Raw genomic sequence first — 20,597 nt, 5'->3', positions numbered from 1 at the left:
TTATATTTTGGGATTAGTAGTTTTGCTGAATCCCAAATGTTTACTGACCATTAAAAAAGTATATTAATGATTGAAGAGGTAATAAAGATTTTTAAAAACTAATAGAATAGGCCATGTCTTCTTCTTACTCTGGTTTGCAGCTTTAATAGAAACTTAAATCGTTAAATATATATAATTTCAAATGTTGTCACACCCTAAAGAATTGAGATAGGGATCCCTGGGTGGCGCAGCGGTTTGGCGCCTGCCTTTGGCCCAGGGCGTGATCCTGGAGACCCGGGATCGAATCCCACGTCGGGCTCCCGGTGCATGGAGCCTGCTTCTCCCTCTGCCTGTGTCTCTGCCTCTCTCTCTCTCTGTGACTATCATAAATAAATAAAAATTAAAAAAAAAAAAGAATTGAGATAGACAGTTTTTCAAAGTGATAGTAAAATATTTTTATTCTAAAACAAAGCATTATTACTAAGATACACATTAGTATATTATCATCAATTGTGTTCATGCCATTTAGATGTTGCTGATACATGTTCCCTGAATTGTACTATTTACCTTGCTTACCTCCACTTCTTGATAAGGCTGCAAATATTATTTTGAAGAACTGGTTTTGTTTTTGTTTTTGTTTTGCTTTTTTACTTAAAATTGTCAGCATTTCACCAGGACCTTAAATGTCTTTCTAGCAAATTATTTATGGATTTAATAAATAATCTATCAAAGCTGTATTGAAAGCTAAGTTTGTAGAGTTTTTTTTCCAATATGGAAAATAAATGTTTGGAAATGGAGATGTTCTTAGTTAATTACAGACACTTTTATTAATCACAGTAATTTAGATGCAATAAGGGGCTTTTATACTTACTGACAGTGAACTTTGATTTTAAAATATTTAATAAATATTCCTCAGCAGTGTTATTAAATTTCATTGTAACAGTAAAATAGCATTTCTGCAACTTTTTTAAATAATCAAATGTGAGAAATGAATCTCATTAAACAAGAATTCTAAAAATATCTTGGATTAATATAGATTACGCCTTGATATGTTTAATTAATAAAAATGAATGCATCTAGCTGAATTTTATAATCATTCTGAGAAAGTCACTTAATGCTCATAAGGAGAAAAGTACTTATCTACTGAAAATGTTTTCAAGTAATTCTTAATCAGAAGCTATGGAAAGTTCTATCGCCTTGGAGTACCTGAATAAAAGACATTTTTGTGGGTCTAAATGGAAATGTATTTGAAATGCTTTATTTGAGAATTTCTTCTCTAGATTCATTCAAGTTTGATATGAATCTATATCCCAAGCTGAGATGGGAATCTTTCAGTTCCAGGCTAATGCATTTCAGAATATCTGATTGCAGCCATTTGAAATAATAATAAGATTTGAATAAGTGTACTTTCATTAAATAGGAGACACTATCTTTTAAGATTGTGAAAAAAATTGTTATAATTCTATCTCCCATACAGAAAGTGTTATATTAATAGATATTTTCTCTTACCAAAGAAAATTGGAAACTGGGAAATTATTCTTGGGACAAACAAAACAATTATAATTCAGGTACTGGATTCTTATCCCTTGTGATTTTTATGGTGAAAATCATATTAATTTCTATTTTATCTTTCTTCTTCTGTGATTCAAGCACCCTCAATCTCTTACAAACAAGCAAAAAGTTTCTGGCTCTTAGATGTTGTATCTTTTCTAGCTGTTCTATTGGTATTAGATAAACTGATTATACAACAGACTCTTCTATATATTCTCTTTGTTTCTTATAATTGTATTAACTGTATCTACATTAAAAATAGATGTATGAATATTTTGTTCATTCCTAAACATACCCGACTTTTTCTAAGTAGGCACATTTTTTCATCCATCCCAAACATTTCTGAGGGATGACAGAATCAGGGAAAAATCAACAGCCATTAGGTGACACATCTCTATCTTATGTATCTAATACCTGTGTTTTGTGGGTTGAATGGCTTCCCCTAAAGTCTTTAGTTTACTAGAAAAAACAAGACCAGACATCTAGTTCAATCTAATCTAGCTTTGTTTTGTCTTTCTACTGCATTGGAAGTTCTTTCCACAATTCCCCCCCCCCCCGCAAAAAAAAAAAAAATTATTGAGGTCATTGAGAAAACTATGTTGCAGCAGAAACCAATGAAGAGATTAAATACTTTCATATTAAAAAATAAGGCATATTAATATTATTTATGTGCATTTAATAGTAGCCACATGCAAAAAGAAACGATGATGTTTTATTATTTCAGAGTCATGTTTTGAATCAAGGATTCAAAGTTATAGGGAAACTTGGGATGCCTGGGTGGCTTGTCTGCCTTTGGCTCAGGGCGTGATCCTGGAGTCCCGGGATTAAGTCACACATTGGGCTCCTTGCATGGAGCCTGCTTCTCCCTCTGCCTATGTCTCTGCCTCTCTCTCTCTCTCTCTCTCTCTCTCTGTCTCTCATGAATAAATGAATAAAATCTAAAAAAAAAAAAACCCACAAAGTTATAGGGAGACAAATACGGCTTTATGCATGTTTCCTTTATTTATGCTAAGATTTGAAAATCAGCAGGATGATGCTCATCTTCACCCAGAATATCTTTAATTATCCATTAAGATGCCTCATATTTTGCTGCTAATTATGCAGTGCCACATGTAGACTCCAGCTTGTAAAATCATCTGAACAGGAAGTATTACCCATTGAAGCTGTAAATAACCTGCAACTAGAACATGGATTTATTTATTGTCTTCTCTTTTCTATAAACAGATTGTAAGTATGTAGAAATAGTATAGGAAGGAAGAATTAGATAGTAGGGCTCTACTAGAAGAAGTAAGCCCAGGTTAGGAATATTAGTAAGAGCTGATGCATTAAGTAGAGAAACATTAAGGCAGTGGAGCCAGGGAAGATACCTTTTCAGAGAAAGGGAAAAAGGATTAAAGGGAGAAGAGTACAATAGATAAATTTTGCCTATTTTACCTTTTTATTTCAAATTGAGCTTGGTTACATTCTCAGATTGTAAGTATTTGCTCTATTAATGTTGAATAAATAAATGAAAAAAGGGATGATGATAGGGAAGAATACCTAGAAGGCAAGTTAGTTGGCTTTATAGTACTTAATATCATGTAGAATTAAAGTTCAGAACTGTTAATATGATGTTAAAAGGTGGTCCTTCATATTTTTTACATGTAGCCATCCAGTTTTCGCAACAGTATTTAAAAGATTGTCTTTTCCCCAATGTGTGTTTTTGCCTCCTTTATCATAGCTTAATTGACCTTATTGTGGGTTTATTTCTTGGTTCTCTATTCTGTTCCATTAATCTGTCTACTTTTTGTGCCAGTACCATACTGTTTTGATTACTACAGCTTTGTAGTATAGCGTGAAATTTGGAACTGTGATGCCTCCAGTTTTGCTCTTTCTCAAGATTGCGTTAGCAGTTTGGGGCACTTAGGGGTTCCACACACATTTTAGTATTTGTTCTAGTTTTGTGAAAAATGCTGTTGGTATTTTGATAGGGATTGACTTGAATCTATAGATTGCTTTGTGTAATCTGGACGTGTTAGTAATATTAATTCTACAATCCATGAACATGGAGCATCTTTCCTCTTGTTTGTGTCATCCTTCATTTATTTAATCACTGTTTTATAGTTTTCAGGGTACAGGCTTTTTGCCTCTTTGGTTGAGCTTATTGCTAGGCATTTTATTCTTTTTGGTGCATTTGTAGATTGTGTTAATTTCTCTTTCTGCTATTTCTTTACTGTGTATGGAAATTCTACTGATTTCTGAGCATTAATTTTGTACCCTGAAACTTTACTCAATTCATTTATTACTTCTAGTAATTTTTTGGTGGAGTCTAGGCTGTTCAATGTATATAGTATTATGCTGTCTACAAATAATGACAGTTTAATTTATTTCCAATATGAATGCCTTCTATTTTTTTTTTCTTGTGTGATTGCCATGGCTAGGACATCCAGTTCTATGTTGAATAAAAGTGGGGAGAATGAACATCCTTTTCTTATTCTAGACCTTAGAGGAAAAGCTCTGGTTTTCACCATGGAATATGTTAGCTGTGAGTTTTTTATTTATGGCCTTTATTATGTTGAGATATGTTCCTTCTAATCCTGCTTTGTTGAGAGTTTTTATCATGAATGTATATTGAATTTTGCCAAATGTTTTTTCTGTATCTATTGAAATGATCATATGTTTTTATGCTTTGTTTCTTTTAAAGATTTTATTTATTAATTTGAAAGAGAGAGAAAGAGACAAAGAGCAGGGGAATGGGCAAAGGGAGAAGCAGACTTCCCGCTGAGCAGGGAGCCCAATGCAGGACCCTAGGATCATGACCTAAGCCAAAGGCAGACACTTAACCAAGTGCCCTGATTTTATGCTTTGTTTTGTTTATGTGGTATATCATCTTGATTGATTTGAGAATACTGAACCATCTTTGCATCCCTGAAATAAATCCCACTTGATCATGACAAATGACTTTTTTATGCTTGTTATTATTTTGTTGAGGATTTTTTGCATCTATGTTTATCAGGGATATTGGACTGTAGTTTTTGTTTGTTTTTTGTGGTGCCTTTGTTTGATTTTGGTATCAGGATAATGCTGGCCTCATAGAATATATTTGGAAGCTTCCCTTTCTTTTTGATTTTTTGGAATTCTTTGAGAATATGTATTAATTCTTCTTTAAATGTTTGGTAGAATAGACCTGTGAATCCATCTGGCTGTGGACTTTTATTTTTTTTTAGTAGTTTTTATTTGGTTTTGTTTTATTACCAATTCAATGTTGTTACTTGTAAGCAGTCTGTTCAGATTTTCTATTTATTCTTGGTTCAGTTTTGGAAAATTATATGTTTCTAGGAATTTCTTCCATTCCTTTTATGTTTTCCAATTCATTGGCATATACTTTTTCATAATGTTCTTTTTATAATTCTTTGTATTTCTGTGGTGTCAGTTGTTATTCCTTCTCTCTCATCTCTAATTTTATTTTTTTATTTTAATCTCTCTCATCTTTTTTCTTTTTTTCTTGATGACTCTGGCCAAAGGTTTATAAATTTTATCTTTTCCAAGAACCAGCTCTTGGTTTTATTGATTTTTTTTTCTTTTCTTAGTATCTATGTCCTTTCTTTCTGTTCTGATGTTCATTATTTCATTCCTTTTACTCATGTAGAGAGTATTATGCTAAGTGAAATTAGTCAGAGAAAGGCAAATACACATGATTTTACTCATAAGTGATTCTAAAAATAAAAACAAAAACAAATGAGTAAATAAACAAAAAAGCAGAATCAGACTTAAAAATACAGATAGCAAACTGAATGTTGACTTATAAGGGGGGGGTGGGAGAGATTGGCAAAATGGGTGAAGGGGAGTGGGAAATACAGGTTTTCAGTTACAGAATGAATAAATCATGGAAATAAAAGGCACAGTAGTATAATGAATATAGATGATCAATTAATGATATTGCTATAAGTTCATGGATATGTCCATAATTAGGCACTAAACTCCCAGAGTATTTGACCTCTCACCAGCTAGTTTTCTAGTACTTTAAAGAGGATATCAATATGCCTTTTTAAAATAGCTTTAAATATGTTTATTATCTTATTTTTTGAAGTATCATTAATGCATACCTATGCCAAAATATATCAGTGAGCATACTCTAAACATATGCACCTTATGCTGCATCAGTAACATTTCAATGAAAAATTTAGAGAAGTATGTTTCATTGCAGACCTAATTATATAAATAAATATAAATAAATAAAAAGTCTTTGATCATCAAAACTTATATTTTTATGTAAAGTCTTTGATTATCCAGATATATATAAACATACGAAGAAAATAAGATATCCAGTTACATGTTTTACCTCATATTTTACCAAGAAATGTGAATGTAATGATCATATGATTTCCTAATTAATTTTATAATGCAAATTAACTAAATAGCTCTTTTATACTTGCATATCACCACTTTTGGGCTTCTAGTTGTTTTCTTAATTCTTTGAAATGGCTATATTTAATATTATCTAAGTAATTCAAGGTGTGTATTAAGAATATTTGCATTTCTGCTGCCATCATCATTAGTAAAGCACAGTTGAATGTATTAGAAGGGTAATAGATTTTTTTTTTTCCAAACGTAACACATTGCCTATGAGATATCAAAGTCTGTAGTTTCCTTTATTGGTTTATATGGGAAAACTTAGGTGAATTAATTTTTTATGTAGGTTATATTTGTACAAACTGAAATTAGCTTTTAAATTATTCTCACTTTGTTATTTAGTTATATATAATTCATGATTAGTTTAGAATTATGTTATAAAAAGTATTGATACTTTGCCACACTTGAGAGGGTGATTCTCACTAGCCTGTCTAATCAACTATAAGTCCATGGGGTTTATTACAAAATCAATCTTATATTACTATATTTTGAAAATAAAATTTTCTTTATGCTTTCAATTGCTTTTTCTTATTCTCTATATTATCTGTATAAGAGGAACTATTATATGATATCAAATTTTAATAATCAAAACACACCTTTTGGGCACATTGCCCATAATATTTTTTCAAAAAAACAAGAAAATCCTATAATGAATAGAAATAATAGAATATTAAAATATAAGATATAAGAAAAATTAACTAGATATTTCTTTATTTATTAGAAATTTGCAACTTAAAAGGGTGCTACCCTTTGCATACTACTACATTAAATAATTTGAATAGTTTTTTTAATAAATGAATATTTATTCATCTCTGGGTTCATGATTTCATGTTTTCTGTCCCTGTATTACAGAAGAAATCAAAAACACCTTCATGAAATTAGTAGCCTATTCTAACTCCATGCTAATAGGGATATGTTATACATTTTCTTTTCTTTCTTTTCTTTTCTTTTCTTTTCTTTTCTTTTCTTTTCTTTTCCTCTTTTCTCTTCTTCTTTCTTTCTTTCTTTCTTTCTTTCTTTCTTTCTTTCTTTCTTTCTTTCTTTCTTTCTTTCTCTTTCTTTCTTTTGGCTTATTATTGAAAATGGAAGAATCCTTTTGGTCAAAGGAGGGGGTTATCCTAAAGGGTTCTGTGGATGAAGGCCTGAATTAAGCTCACCATTGTTCAACTTTTTTTTTCTCCGTAAGAAACTCTCCATGAGGCCCCTCAGAATCTGAGGGCAAAAGGGCCAAGTAGACAGGGGTCTCTGCTCCTACTTCGGGGCTCTTAGGGGCATTAGGTCCTGCCGTGTCTGTTCTCACCCACCCAGGGCAGCAGGCATTCAGGAGGATCTTGTCACCTCTCCTCTGCTCACTCAGCTTCCTGGCATGGATTCTGGACAGGACAGTGACACCGATTTTTGTCACTCCATAGGCGGTATCAGGCCAGCCCTCATGCCTGTGCACGCCTTTCTTTGTGTCTTCCGTGAACCTGCTCAGGAGCCCCTCCAACTCCCCCTCTGTGATGCCCTCACTTCCAAACTTCTGCTGTCGTTCTGGGCTGCAGCTTTTAAACTAGGGCTCGGACACTCACCCCGCTAGACACGTTCACCACCCTGCCTTGGGCTTTCGTTAGAGGCAGCAGTTCTGTGCACACGCCTCAGGGTCCAAAGAAGTCTGTTTTCCTGGTCACTTCTGCTTGCACGCGAAACGGTGTGGGATCATTGTCTCGAAGGCGATGGCCGCGTCGTTGAGCAGCAGCAGGTCCAGGCCCGCGTGCTCCTTGCGCAGCAGGTCGCGCAGGGCGCGGATGCTCTGCTCCTGGTCGATGCCAGCAGGTGGGAGCGCGGGCTCCGGCCCTCGGCCTGGAGCTGCTGCACGGCCGCCCGGCCCCGCGCCCCGTCCCGCGCCACCAGCACCCAGACCCCAAGAACTGCCGGCACCGGCCGCGCCGTGGCGAACCCACGCCCTTGTTGGCTCTGGGCAGCAGCGCCACGCGGGGGCCGCCGACAGGTGCGGCGGGGGCGCCCGGGCAGAGCACAGCGCGGCGTGGAGAGGCCACCTGCAGGTGGGCTCGGAGTGTTCGCGCAGGCTTCCGCGCCTAATTTGAGCAGATTTATTTTATTTTTTTTATTTATTTATTTTTATTTATTTTTATTTTTTTATTTATTTATGATAGTCACAGAGAGAGAGAGAGAGGCAGAGACACAGGCAGAGGGAGAAGCAGGCTCCATGCACCGGGAGCCCGACGTGGGATTCGATCCCAGGTCTCCAGGATCGCGCCCTGGGCCAAAGGCAGGCGCCAAACCGCTGCGCCACCCAGGGATCCCTTGAGCAGATTTAAATAAAGCAAAAGGGAAGAGGAATTGAATCATCAACCATTACTTATACTCAAAGTATCACTGTTTTATGTTTTATGTGACATCTGTTTTTTGCAGACACTAAAAATTACAAAAGCATTGTTTTGTAACCTAAGAACCAGTCTTATAATATGGTAGTCATGAATACTGGTTTGTACTTGAGGGGCAGAAATCCTACTCCTCTAATAGGCTGATTATAGGATTATTATGGAGTTTCTGGTTCCCTTGTGGCACATTTGGGTGAAATGAATTATAAACTATGTTCCCTGAAATCCTATCAATATAAATATAGAAACACAAGATATACAAGGTGGCAAGAATTACACTGCAGAGATCTTGACTATACTCAGCAGTTTACATCCTGGGCTCGTCCTTACTGAAATGTTGGCTTGTAGAAGCAAAAAGACAATCACCGAGGCCCAACCAGCACACAGTTCTGTGACCTACGTGTAGGTACTTGGGCTTGAGAATAATGAATGATCAGTGCCAGACTGAGCATCCTGTTCATCACACATCCCTGGGACTGGGATTAACTATGCACTGACACAGTATACATATAATGAATCAACAAATATATGTCTATCTTCTCAAATTTTAAAGAATCACCCGTGATGAATTTTACAAACTTCACTCCCAAAGATTATAATTGAACACTTTCAAAGGGGCTCAAAATCTGTATTTCTAACAAGTTGGTGTCTACACTTTAAGACACACTGATTTATAGGAAGCTTCAAAGTATTTAGATATATTGGGAACTACCAAAAAAAAAAAAAAATTGTGATCACTGCACCTAAGTGTTTTTCAGCCTCTTTGTGGGACTAGGCATGTATACAAGTCAGTATTGATGAGAGGGTCTTATAAATGTCTATCTACTGTATTACATGGTGTGAGTACTATGTGAGATTCTATAATTTTGCAATCACTAAGTCTCGGATTGCCACGAGCATCAGGAAATAATAGACGAAAGGATAAAGGAAACTTCCAAATGGAATAAATTATATACAGAGATTAAAAAGGTGAGAGTGGGCATGATATGGTTAAGGGGCCAAGTCTTGAATATCAGCTTAAATATATTGATTATAGTAAATTGAATAAATGCTTATATTAAAAGAGAAGCTTGGAAGGAGAGTATGTATTCCTATTGTGGAGAATTTTCATAGACACTCTAACAATGTGCTGACTACCCATCTGGCCATCTACCTAATCCAGAGGTTGGCAGACTTCCTTTATAAATATTTTAGGCGTTGTGAGACATTTATGGTCTCTGTTGCATAGTCTTTTCTTATGATATATGTATGTATGCATTTTTTATAATTCTTTAAAAATGTAAAGCTATTCTTAGCTCAAGATTGCGTAAAAAACAGGCAAGGGGCCAAACCATAGTTTTCTGGTCTTATTTACACAACTTCTGGCTTCTTCTACAAAGTGTTTGAGTGAACCAAAAGAATAAAATATATATTAAAGTATTAAAATGAATAATAGAGAATCAGTAAAAAAAATGATATAACAGAACTAAGTCAGTGTGTCTAATAAAGGAAAACTAAGAAGCAAAAATATCAAAGTACACTCAAGTCAACTAATATCATTAAGATATTTGAGTTTGGGAATTTGGTTCCAATATCTTAAAAGCCCAAAAAGACATAGTCAGTTACATAGGTCTTATTATTTTGGGGATAATAAAACAGGCTAGTCCCCTTTCTTAGCATTCCCTTTCTAAAAGCAGTGTCCCACAGATGACTTTATTCTTTTCAGTGGTTGTATTTGTAAACCAAATATAAATATGGCTGTTTTGAAATAATCTTTTGATAAAGGCTGATAACATAACTGTGAATGCTCAAGAAGGCAATTCTGGAGGGTATTGTAACCTTAATACATAGTATTTTAAGGTCCCAGGCTGATTCAAGAAGGAAACATAAAATACCTTGAAATTGGATGTTCTTCAAATAATTATACACATATATTCCCCACTTCAATTTACAGGGATTTTTAAATCATTTGTTTTTGTCCAATTATATAAGAATTACCTATTCCTTGTAGAAAGCTTGGTGAATAAGAAAAATCATCCATAATTTTAGTACTCTGAATAATATCCTTTTAATATTTTGGTGGGTTTCCATTATTATGTTTTACAAGCCTGTATGGATATATTTTATGGTCATAACTTAAATTATGCAAATATTCCTGTATTTTTGAGTGTTTAGGTTTTTTCCATTTTTACTCTTTTAAGTATTGTAATGAATGCAATGAATAGATTTCCAAAACTGAAATTGCTTTACTAAAGCATATAGCACTTTTTGAAAGCTTTTAAATGTTATTTCCAGTGTTTTCTTTTTTTCAAGAAGTTTCCCGTGCCTCAAGCAGCTATATGAGGGTGTCTATTTACAGAACTCTGCCTCTTTAGTCCACTTGTCAGTACTAGGGAGTCACATTGTTGTAAACTCTTGATAACTACAGGGGGAAAAATGAGATCAATTTGCATTTCTATTATTATTAGTGTCAAATAAGCATACATTTTCTTCCCCCCTTTTTTTTTTGGTTATACATATTCCTCTATCATTTATATTTTGCAAGCATAGTATTTCTATCAGTTTTTGTTAGAACTTTCCATGCTAAGGTTTTTTACCCTTTGTCATTTTTTTATAATATTCCTCTAATGGATGATTTGCTTTTTATTCATTTTTGTTTTGACTCACAGGAAGTTGTAATTTTAATACAGTCAAATTCCTTTCCTTATGCTTTTATATACTAAAGTTTAAATAGTGAAAGCCTTTCTCAGCAAGAAACCAGACTTACAGAGACTTGCTCCTTCCACAACCCTTTTTATGGTTTGAATATCAACAATTATTTTCTCTATCCATCTTAAGTTTTTGTTGGTATTTTATGAAGAACTAAATTAATATTTTGGTCAAAGTAATTGAACAATTTTCTCTATAGTCAAAAATTCATCCCTTCCCATTGATTTGTGACGCCTTAAATAATTGTGTATTACATTTTAAATATGCTTAAATCCTAATATATCATATTAGGATTAAATAGATAATTTGACCTGCCTTCATGTGTATGTTCCTCAAACTAATTTCATTTGCCTTATAATTAGTGGATCATCTTCCCAGAGTCCAGCTGGATGATGATCCTGATTTTTAAATCTTACAGATTTTGATTTCTGTATCTTTTTTATGGGTTGGAGTTGGTAATTTGAAAAGGAATGTCAGAAACAACTATTCAGATAAAAACCATTGTAAAAAAATGAAACATTCTATCCTTCAAAAGCAGGCTACTACTAGTTTGTGACAAAGACTCTAAATCATTACAGAGAAACACATGTATCGTCTTAATGGCTATGGAATGGGAACATAAAAGTCAGCTAAAAGTGGTTTCAATTCATTAAAATGAATTTGTTTGTTTTTAGGCAGTTGAGAAGAGAGAGTCCTGTTTTGTGTCACTTGAAATTATTAACTGATCTGTGATGATTCTTGCTGAACTTGTTTTTTGCAATGTTATTAAAATTCATGTTACATTCAGGCAGCAAATAATAGGGATCCTATGTAAAACTCCAATTCAGTGCAGAAGGGATTTTTGTGCATAGATTCAAAGATCCAAGAGCAGTCACTGAAATATGTAAATAAAATATTATTATTTTTGGCTTCTTTATAATTTTTATCACAAGAAATATTGAATGCAATACATCCAATTATTATTCATTAAATATGACACTAGGAACCCAGTAGTTTAAGTAATTTATATACTTAGTAATGCTTCTGTCATTTTTAGGAATTTCTTTATTTGACATAGGTTATAAAGTGATCTTATCTGGATAAGGTCATAGCAAAATTATGGTTAACAAGATGAGGATTAGCTCCTTTGAAGCTTTAAACAGTGGCAAAAATAATCTTATTTTTTTCTTTGAAGTTAAGCTTTCTAATGAAACAAGCTGTGTGAGGAGATACTTTTAAGCCTTAAATTGAAAATTCTCTTGAGGATATCAAACCTAGAGCATATATCCTAAGTATGGGAAGGAGAAATAAGCTTCCTGGTTGACCTCTGGTTCCTGTGTTCCACAGTTGTTGTTGTTTCCCAGAGATATGCATTTAGTGCCTATGTTTATTCCGATTATTGCTTCTGAGTCCAATGCAAAGAGCTATGTTTAAGTTTGATTATGATTTTACAAAGTCCAATAAAGTTAAAATTATGTAAATTCCTGGTAGTCTCTTCAGGATTCCATTTTGCCTGTTCCCTCGTGAAAGTGTTCAAAGCTCATTTGGGCTCTAAGTATCGCTGTTGAATCAGGAGCTAAAAAGATAAAGTCCACAGTTTGCCTACAGTTGGAACATGTAAAAACTTGTCTCAATTTACTGAAAAACAAATCCATTTACAACAGATGGAGTCCAGGTGCTATCATCTACATGCTAGATTTAGGAAAATTGTTCATTTAATTTTTCTTAACTCCCTAATCTCTTCAATCCAACTATGTTGTGAACGATCTGTAGAACCACTTTATCAAATGAATATGAAGTGATTAATTTAGAAATTGTAGGAGATACTCATTCTATAGAGAGCCAACTGAAATGTAGCCTGTAACACTGTTAGTTATAGGAGAGAGAAAAAGAAATATCATCCCTAGGCATATTATGTGAGCCATCTGTGTTGTTTTTATATATCCATAATAGCACCACCATTCTCTCTCTCTCTCCTTTTCTCTCTCTCTTTTTTTCATACACATACACAGTCAAAGATTTGAGTTTATGACCTAAGCTGGACCAATCATGGCATCTCTCATACCAGCCTTGTAGATCCCATGGTCCAGTAATAAACTTGTCAGCCAAGATAAATCAACCAGAATTTTTCCCAGGATTTTTATAAGGGAAACCCGTGAGAAAGGGATCTCTCTCCTTTTGATCCTAAGCTTTAAGAATAAAAGCCCAAAGGTGCCTGCAGTCCTGCTTCTTGGAGATAACCAGACTGACAGAATAAAGTTGACGCTCAGAGAGAAGGTGAGAGGCATAGAGAGATTGCAAATGGTATTTTATTCCTGAACAATCCAGTAAATTTGGCAGGAAGCTTGTAATTTATGGGTAAAAGGAGACTTTGTTTCTAAATCTATTTCATAATGTGTAGATCATGTTCATTTCTTCAATAAATTATAGTAAAGGTGAGGCCCTTATGACCTCACCTAAACTTTACCACCTCCTCATAGGCCTTATCTCCCCGTATAGTCACATTGGGCTTCCCCATATAAATTGGGGTGGGGGGATACAAACATTCAGTTCATAAAAACAAAAAACAAATAAAAACTATAGGGTAAGATAAATATAGCTATAGGGTAGGGTGAATCTAAGACATCACAGGACTATATCATTAGCTGAAATAAGGTCTCCCACAATGATTTTGGTGAAATAAAAATAGATTTTAATTAGATATAGATTTTGTTAGGTAGTTCCTTCACCTCTTGCATGTTACATTTTACCTAGCTCAGGCTGGGGGAAGTCAGAGAAGATATAATTATACAAATGAATACATAGAATAAAGAAAGACCAATAACTTACTAAATTGCAGCCAGATATCTAAACTGGCAACTGGTATCTTGGTGAGAAAAATATAAAAGCACTAAACCAAAGCACATCCATCATCTCAGAGAGTTGAATTAAAAAAAGAAGAAAGAAAGGCTTGTTGCGTGATCTTCGGAACCCATATTCTGTTAGATTGATGGAGAACTGAATGAATGGTTCTTCCTTTCCTGTGCCTATTTTCAACTGATGAGGAGAAATACAAGTTTTATGACTGAACATCATAAAATTATGATAATGATGGAATCTATTTCCTGAAACCATATTTCTACAGATATATAATTTTGAAATCAAGAAGAAAAATTAGCATGTCAGTATCTTTTAATTCAGGGTCATATCCAGACATAATGCAAGATAATTTTAGTCAATGCTAGGAAGACTCCATGTCTAGAATAAAATTGTGGTCAGCCCAATGCAGTAGTTCTTAAGCTTTGTTATACCTTTAATCACTTGGGTACTGTTAAAATAAATACCCAGTGCCTGCTTACCAACCCAGATCAATTAAATCAGTCTCTTGGGATGAGACCTGGCTTTTTAAAAAGCTTTCTGGATAATTCTACTGTGTAGAAAACCACTAGCCTAATGTTGGGGAGCCATGGCCTAATTTAGCAGTGAGTTAAATTCCTCATCTGAAATTAGAAGGCCTCGTCTGTATCGACTAAACTGTTCTTGTTAGTCAACATTTGGGTGCAGAAATTTCACATTAAGATGGACAAAGCTCACTAGAGAATCATCAAGACAAATAACAAGTCAAATAAAATCAAATATTACAGAGTGGCAACTGAAGATTGAAGTGTACAGTTGGGGAGGAGTTTAAGGAAGTGTAATTTTCTGGGACTAAATGAAGATTATGGACATTCAATGTTGTTCTTTATTTGTAAATTCTACTGAGGCAATAAGTCTTACTAAGTGGTCTCCCTTGAAAAAATAACTGGAGGATGTTGTCATAAGCAGCACTAAAGCAGAGAATTCAGTAAAACTTAGAACCCAAACTTCACTCAAATATCCTTTCAGGGACTCAAATATGTAGAAAAGAAAGTCCTGTTCTCTCTTGGGCAGATTGTTAATGAAGAAGAGGATCACATCCTGGGCTGCCTCTCAGCACACCATGGAAGGGACAGGAAAGAGTCGTTGCCATTTGTAGTAAAAGCCTACTTTTCCTGTTTCCCAGGCTTTCTGAGATTTACATATGATTTCTATAATCCTTTAGGAATGATGTCTTTGCCATAATCAGCTTCTGTTTCACCCTCAAAGAAGGTAGGCACAGCAGGATGTTGAAGTATTCAGATTCTTTTTCCCAAGTAAGCAAGTGAAGCTATTAAATTCCTCTAAGCAAGTATCTTTCTTGCATAGAGTAGTATTTAAGGAACTTGACTCTCTAGCAAAATGTAGTTGAGGAAGAAAAAACAATAGGCAAAAAGATGAGCTAGAAAACCAAAGTAAAAACTATTTTAAGGCAGTGAGGACCTAAACTATCTATCTACATGCACATGCTGGAGGCCATAGGATTTCACGGCTAAAAATGTAACAGGATGGTGAATTGAAAAGCTTTTTTGTGACATCAAGATGCAATACAGATGACTTTCTAAAATGGATACAATACCAAAACAAAAATTTGTCAGAGGAGGGGGCAATAACTTAAATTCTTAAGTGCCCTACTCACATAGAGAATATAAGTGTATTGGAAGTTAAGAGTTTTGAAGAATTTCTTTAGAGAAAGCTATTAGGTCACCATGAGTCCTTCTACTGAGGCACCCCACCCACCCAACTTCCACCACAGAGAGTTGGAGAAGGTTTCAGCCTCCACCTCAGTCAAGAGAGAGGGTGTGAGAGAGTCTAACTGGAAAATGTGATAGGTATGTCCTGTAGGTTAAAGGACAGAAGCCTAGTGGCTGATTCATACCCCTTAATCATGAGTAACTGATCTGTGATAGCTGATTGAAGGAGAGACTGATGCTACATTATGTAATATGAATTCATAGTGTTCATAGGGCAAGTTATACGTGTGTCCTATGGGTGAGGTACTAGACGTACAGAAGATAGAATATCTCTTGTCTGGGTCATTTTAGGTCCCATCCTAAAGGCTGCATATAGTAACAAATAGATCTCACTAGAGAAACTTTGCTAAAGAATCCGGAGGTACCGCCAGTATCCTAAGGATTGGGGAAGAAGAAGTTAGCAATCAGTGAGAATAGATACAAATTCTGTGTGATAGGAACATCCATGAAAATGTGTGTTGGGAAGAGAAAGCTTAAGTGTTGTGGTTTCCAGAGAACCTATGAAAGTTGTACATCCAGGACCTGGAACATAAAGAAATAACTTTCTTGGTTTTCTTTTTCCTCTTCTGCCTTCCTGTGCTTCAACTGTGAAGGAGCCAGAAACCCCAGTTAGGAAGCTAAGGGGGCAAAAGTCATAAAATAGATGGTTAGAGAATGAGAAAAAAAAGTCAACCAAATGTCCTCAGCTGTAAATATCCAACCTGCATGTTGGAGGAGGGAGAGAAGCCTCAATATCTAATCTGAATCAGAGTTTGAATTTTCACTAAGGCTAGAGATTTTTAAATCACTGAATTAAAAATGTGACCATTAGTCAGTTTATTGCTTAAGACTAAACAGAGAAATCATGGGTCCTGTCTGAATTTTATCTGAGAGTAAAAGAAAATTAACTATGAAGAATAAAAGGATTATGAGACGCACAAAAAAAAAATAAGGTTTTTTTTTTTTTTTTTTTTTTTTAAAATAAGGTTTTTTAATGGTACTTTATGAGTGTTGCCTATGCAATTTAATACTTACAAAACTCAACGTCAATACATAATTGTTATAATCTGATCAAGGAAGGCATAGTCTAGTAATCACATTTATGTCTTTGTAGTATTTTGTAATTTCACACACATTCATTTATTTGAATACATATTCTGAAAATAGAACAGAAATAAGTTTCTCTCTTTTACAGAAGAATAACTTGAAGATCGGGCTAATAAATAGTATATTCAAGACATTATACATGTTGGAGTAGGTTTTGAAGTTAGGACCAGAATCCAGATATACTGTCTCTGAATATTACCTAAGGGCACAGCTCCTTATGTAACAGGTAGCCTTCAAAATTTCCCTAAAAGTTGTTTCTGTGAATTCATTCAGTTAAAATTATTGATCTTCCATGTACCAGGCATTGTTGAGGATTCACTATGGAAGAAATCAGAGAATTTCATTACTCTCATGGAACTGTCATTCTAAGGCAGAGGAGCAAACAATAAACAAATAGAACAAACAAATGTAAGGGTCCATCAAGTGGCAAATTTTGTGAAAATATAAATAAAACAGGATATGAGGGATAGTGACTGTTAAGAGTGAGAATTGATGCATGGTGCTCTCACTAAACTTTAAACCTTTAGAAAACAATCTATTACTGTTTTGCTCACTTTTGTATACAGACTAGTTGGCCTACAAGTTGGCACAAAGTAACATTTTCAGTCTTGCCATTAAGACTCAGAACTACAAGACTAGATTTGAGGAAATGAGAAAAATTGAAAGGCAGCTTGAATGTATTTATTACTGTAACTTCTCAGAAGGATCGCTAGCAGACTTAAGAAAAAAGAAGTAAACAGTTTTGAACAAATATGAGAGTTTGGATAATCCATGAATTTCATTTCACATCACTTTTCAATTTTATAAGGTTTTATTTAGCTCCACTGCAGAATTTTAGGAATGGCCACAGAAACTTAACACTCTAGTGAGTGAGAGAAACGAGTACCTTCTTAGCTCTGGCTTCCATTTACAAGAAGGAACTAGGAAACTTTGAAGCTATTCTAAGAATTACATTTCTTTGATAGGAGTGTTGGCTGTGCATAAATGCTGGCTCTGGCTACAGGACTAGAATCTTGAGAATAATTTAGCTTTTCAGAAAAAAAATATTGTGTCTGTGCCATAGAGTCTAGTCTGAGATTTTATTTTGTTTGTTATTTTCTGAAAAAGAAACCTATTCCATCTTCTGAATCAAGTTCAGATTTTCAAAAATATACCAGCTATTTTGAGTTATACTTCAAATATGATGATATTTAGTGTAAAATCCAGTGGTTTCAGTGTATTCACATTGTCCAGCCTTCACCATTATCTATTTTAAAGATATTTTTAACCTTAAATCTGAAGAAACTCTGTACCCAATAGAAGTCACTTCCCATTTGTTCCTTCCCCCAAACTCTGGCAACTGCAAATCTACTTTCTCTCTCTGTGGATTTGCCTACTCTGTACATGTCACATAAATAGAAACACACAATATGTGGGTTTTCATCATTGACCTCTTTCACTTAGCATTATACTTTCAAGACTCACCTCTGTTGTAGCATGGGTTGGTATTTCATTCCTTTTTATTGGTAAATAATATCCCATGGTCTGGATTTAATTAATTTGCTTATCCATTAGTTGATGAATATTTGATTTGTTTCCACTTTTTGGCTATTATGAATAATGCTGCTATGAATTTTTATGTACTAGTTTCATGTGACAATATTTTTTTCATTTCTTATGGATACTTGGATTTTTTCATTTCTCTTGATCAACTATATGTTTAACATTTTGAGGACTACCCAACTGTTTTTTCAGTGACTGTACTGTATAACATCCCCATCAGCAATGTATGAGGGGTCCAATTTCTTCACATTCTCATCAAGACTAGTTATTATCTATTATTATTATTATTATTATTATTATTATTATTATTATTACAATCCTAGAGGGTGCTAGGTGATATCTCATTGTATTTTGATTTATGTTTTTTAGTGGCCATTATCTAGCTCAAATCACTAAGACTTAAGTTTTCTACTAAGATTTACAGTTTTAACTTCTTACGTTTAAGTCTGTGATCCATTTGGAGTTAATATTTGCACATTATGTGAGGGTGAGGCCCAACTTTATTCTTTTGCATGTAGACCTCTGGTTGTGCCAGCGTCATTTGATGAAAACAACCTGTTCTTTACCCGTTGAATGTCCATGGCTCCTATGTCAAAATACAATTGACTAAAAATGTGAATCTATTCTTCTGGACCCTCAGCTCTGTTCTATTATATGTCTGGCCTTATAATAATACCACACTGTCCTGATTGCTGTAAGTTTATAATTAGAATATGTAAGTCTTCAGCTTTGCTCTTTTTCAAGATTGTTTTGCATTTTCCAGTAAACGTTATGATCAGCTTGTGAATTTCTGCCAAACAGGCAGCTAAGATTTTTGATAGACATTGTTTTGAATCTGTACATCAAATTGGAGAGTATTACCATCTTAAAAGTATTGTCGTTCAATCCATGAACATGTGCTGATTTTCCATGTATTTAGATCTTTAACTCCCTTCAACAACATTTTGTAGTTTTCAGCATCCAAGTCTTGTACCTCTTTTGTTAATTTCATTCATAAATACTTTTTGATTCTAAGTGGAATTGTTTTATTAATTTTATTTTGGATTGTTTATTGTAATATACAGAAATATAATTGATTTTTGTCTATAATCTTGTATCCTGCAGCCTTGCTAAAGCAGATATAGTTTCTTATTTCTTTTATTTATAGTTTCTTATATATATTGCATATACTTGCTGATTTTAAATCAAATACAGAATAATTAGCAAAACTACTACTCCTATGCTTAAAAAAAAATCAGACCTTATAATAATTTAAGTATTTCTCTAATATCTTTGGCTTCTGTAGTCATCAGCAAATATTTTCAATAGATGCTATAAAGAGCAAAATGGATAGCAAAACATACCCCATATGATCCTTGCTCCCTATAAGCATATGATCTATTGGAAAAGATGGTGGGCACACATAAATGTCTTTATGCTATGAGCCAAAATCAAGAGTCAGTTGCTTAACCGACTGAGCTACCCAGGTACCCCTTATTTTGTTTTTAAGATATATATATTTACCTTTCTTTGTTTAGAAATAAACCTTTTGTTTTATTTCACTTCAACTTAGAATTGTTATTAAACAAGTTGAAAGTATTTAATGTGTCTACTAATTTTACTTGCAAAATAGCTGCTTGGTGCCACAGTGAAAAATAAATAGACACATGGCTCTAGCAAAGTTAGCATACTTGCAAATAGAGGATTACCAGTGGATGTCCTTTAGTTTATCTTCTTTTTTTGTTTTTTACTCTATATATGTAGTTTGTTGTTATTTATAATTTAATGTTATAACAAATCATAAGACACTTGGGCTTTAAACTTTTAGTTGGCAATTAAAAATAATATCACTTATGCTTAGTTAATATTTTAAGTGCTTATTAGCTATTTGTTATAAAAACTTTAAAATAACTATAGTTAATTTTTAAATATAGAGGTAATTTAAAATATATCTATAATGTGATTATTCTTTACCATTGCTTTCTAAATTTAGATACATTTTGACTATATTAGCCAACTGTAAATGTGCTATCCATAGTTTCATCACATCTATTAAATGAAAGAAAGCCACTCTAACTCACCAAGACTTTCATCTCCACCTCCACTCCATTCACACAAGACTTAGTCCTACAGTGCCTGCTCATCTTTGTAGCATTAGTTTCTATAATAGTGCCTGGTGTGTGAGTAATAAGTGTTTCTTTAATGAATGAAGAGACTAAGAAAGGGAAAATCTACTGAAGTTTTGAGGAAAAATAGAATTGAGTATTAAGAGAAGTTTCCAAAGAGAATATTAGGCAAAAAGAGATGCATAAGATTTCCATGATCAGAAAAGAGGGGACATATGAGATGTGAACAAGTCTATGGAAGTGAGAAGGCGATTGAATCTGAA

General features: G+C 34.1%; 1 protein-coding gene and 1 pseudogene across 3 annotated transcripts in view; one reads left to right on the top strand and one right to left on the bottom strand.

Annotated features, from left to right (window-relative positions):
- GRID2 (glutamate ionotropic receptor delta type subunit 2) overlaps nucleotides 1-20,597 on the top strand; it is a 1,471,756-nt gene that overhangs the window by 955,200 nt on the left and 495,959 nt on the right. The gene's annotated exons all lie outside the window — the stretch shown is intronic.
- Nucleotides 6,990-18,810, bottom strand: LOC119877807 (annotated as a pseudogene).

This window comes from Canis lupus, chromosome 32, assembly GCF_011100685.1.
Source record: "Canis lupus familiaris isolate Mischka breed German Shepherd chromosome 32, alternate assembly UU_Cfam_GSD_1.0, whole genome shotgun sequence".
Classification (NCBI taxonomy): Eukaryota; Metazoa; Chordata; class Mammalia; order Carnivora; family Canidae; genus Canis; species Canis lupus.
The sequence above is the reverse complement of the archived record's forward strand: the minus strand, read 5'-3'. Positions and strand labels throughout refer to the sequence as shown.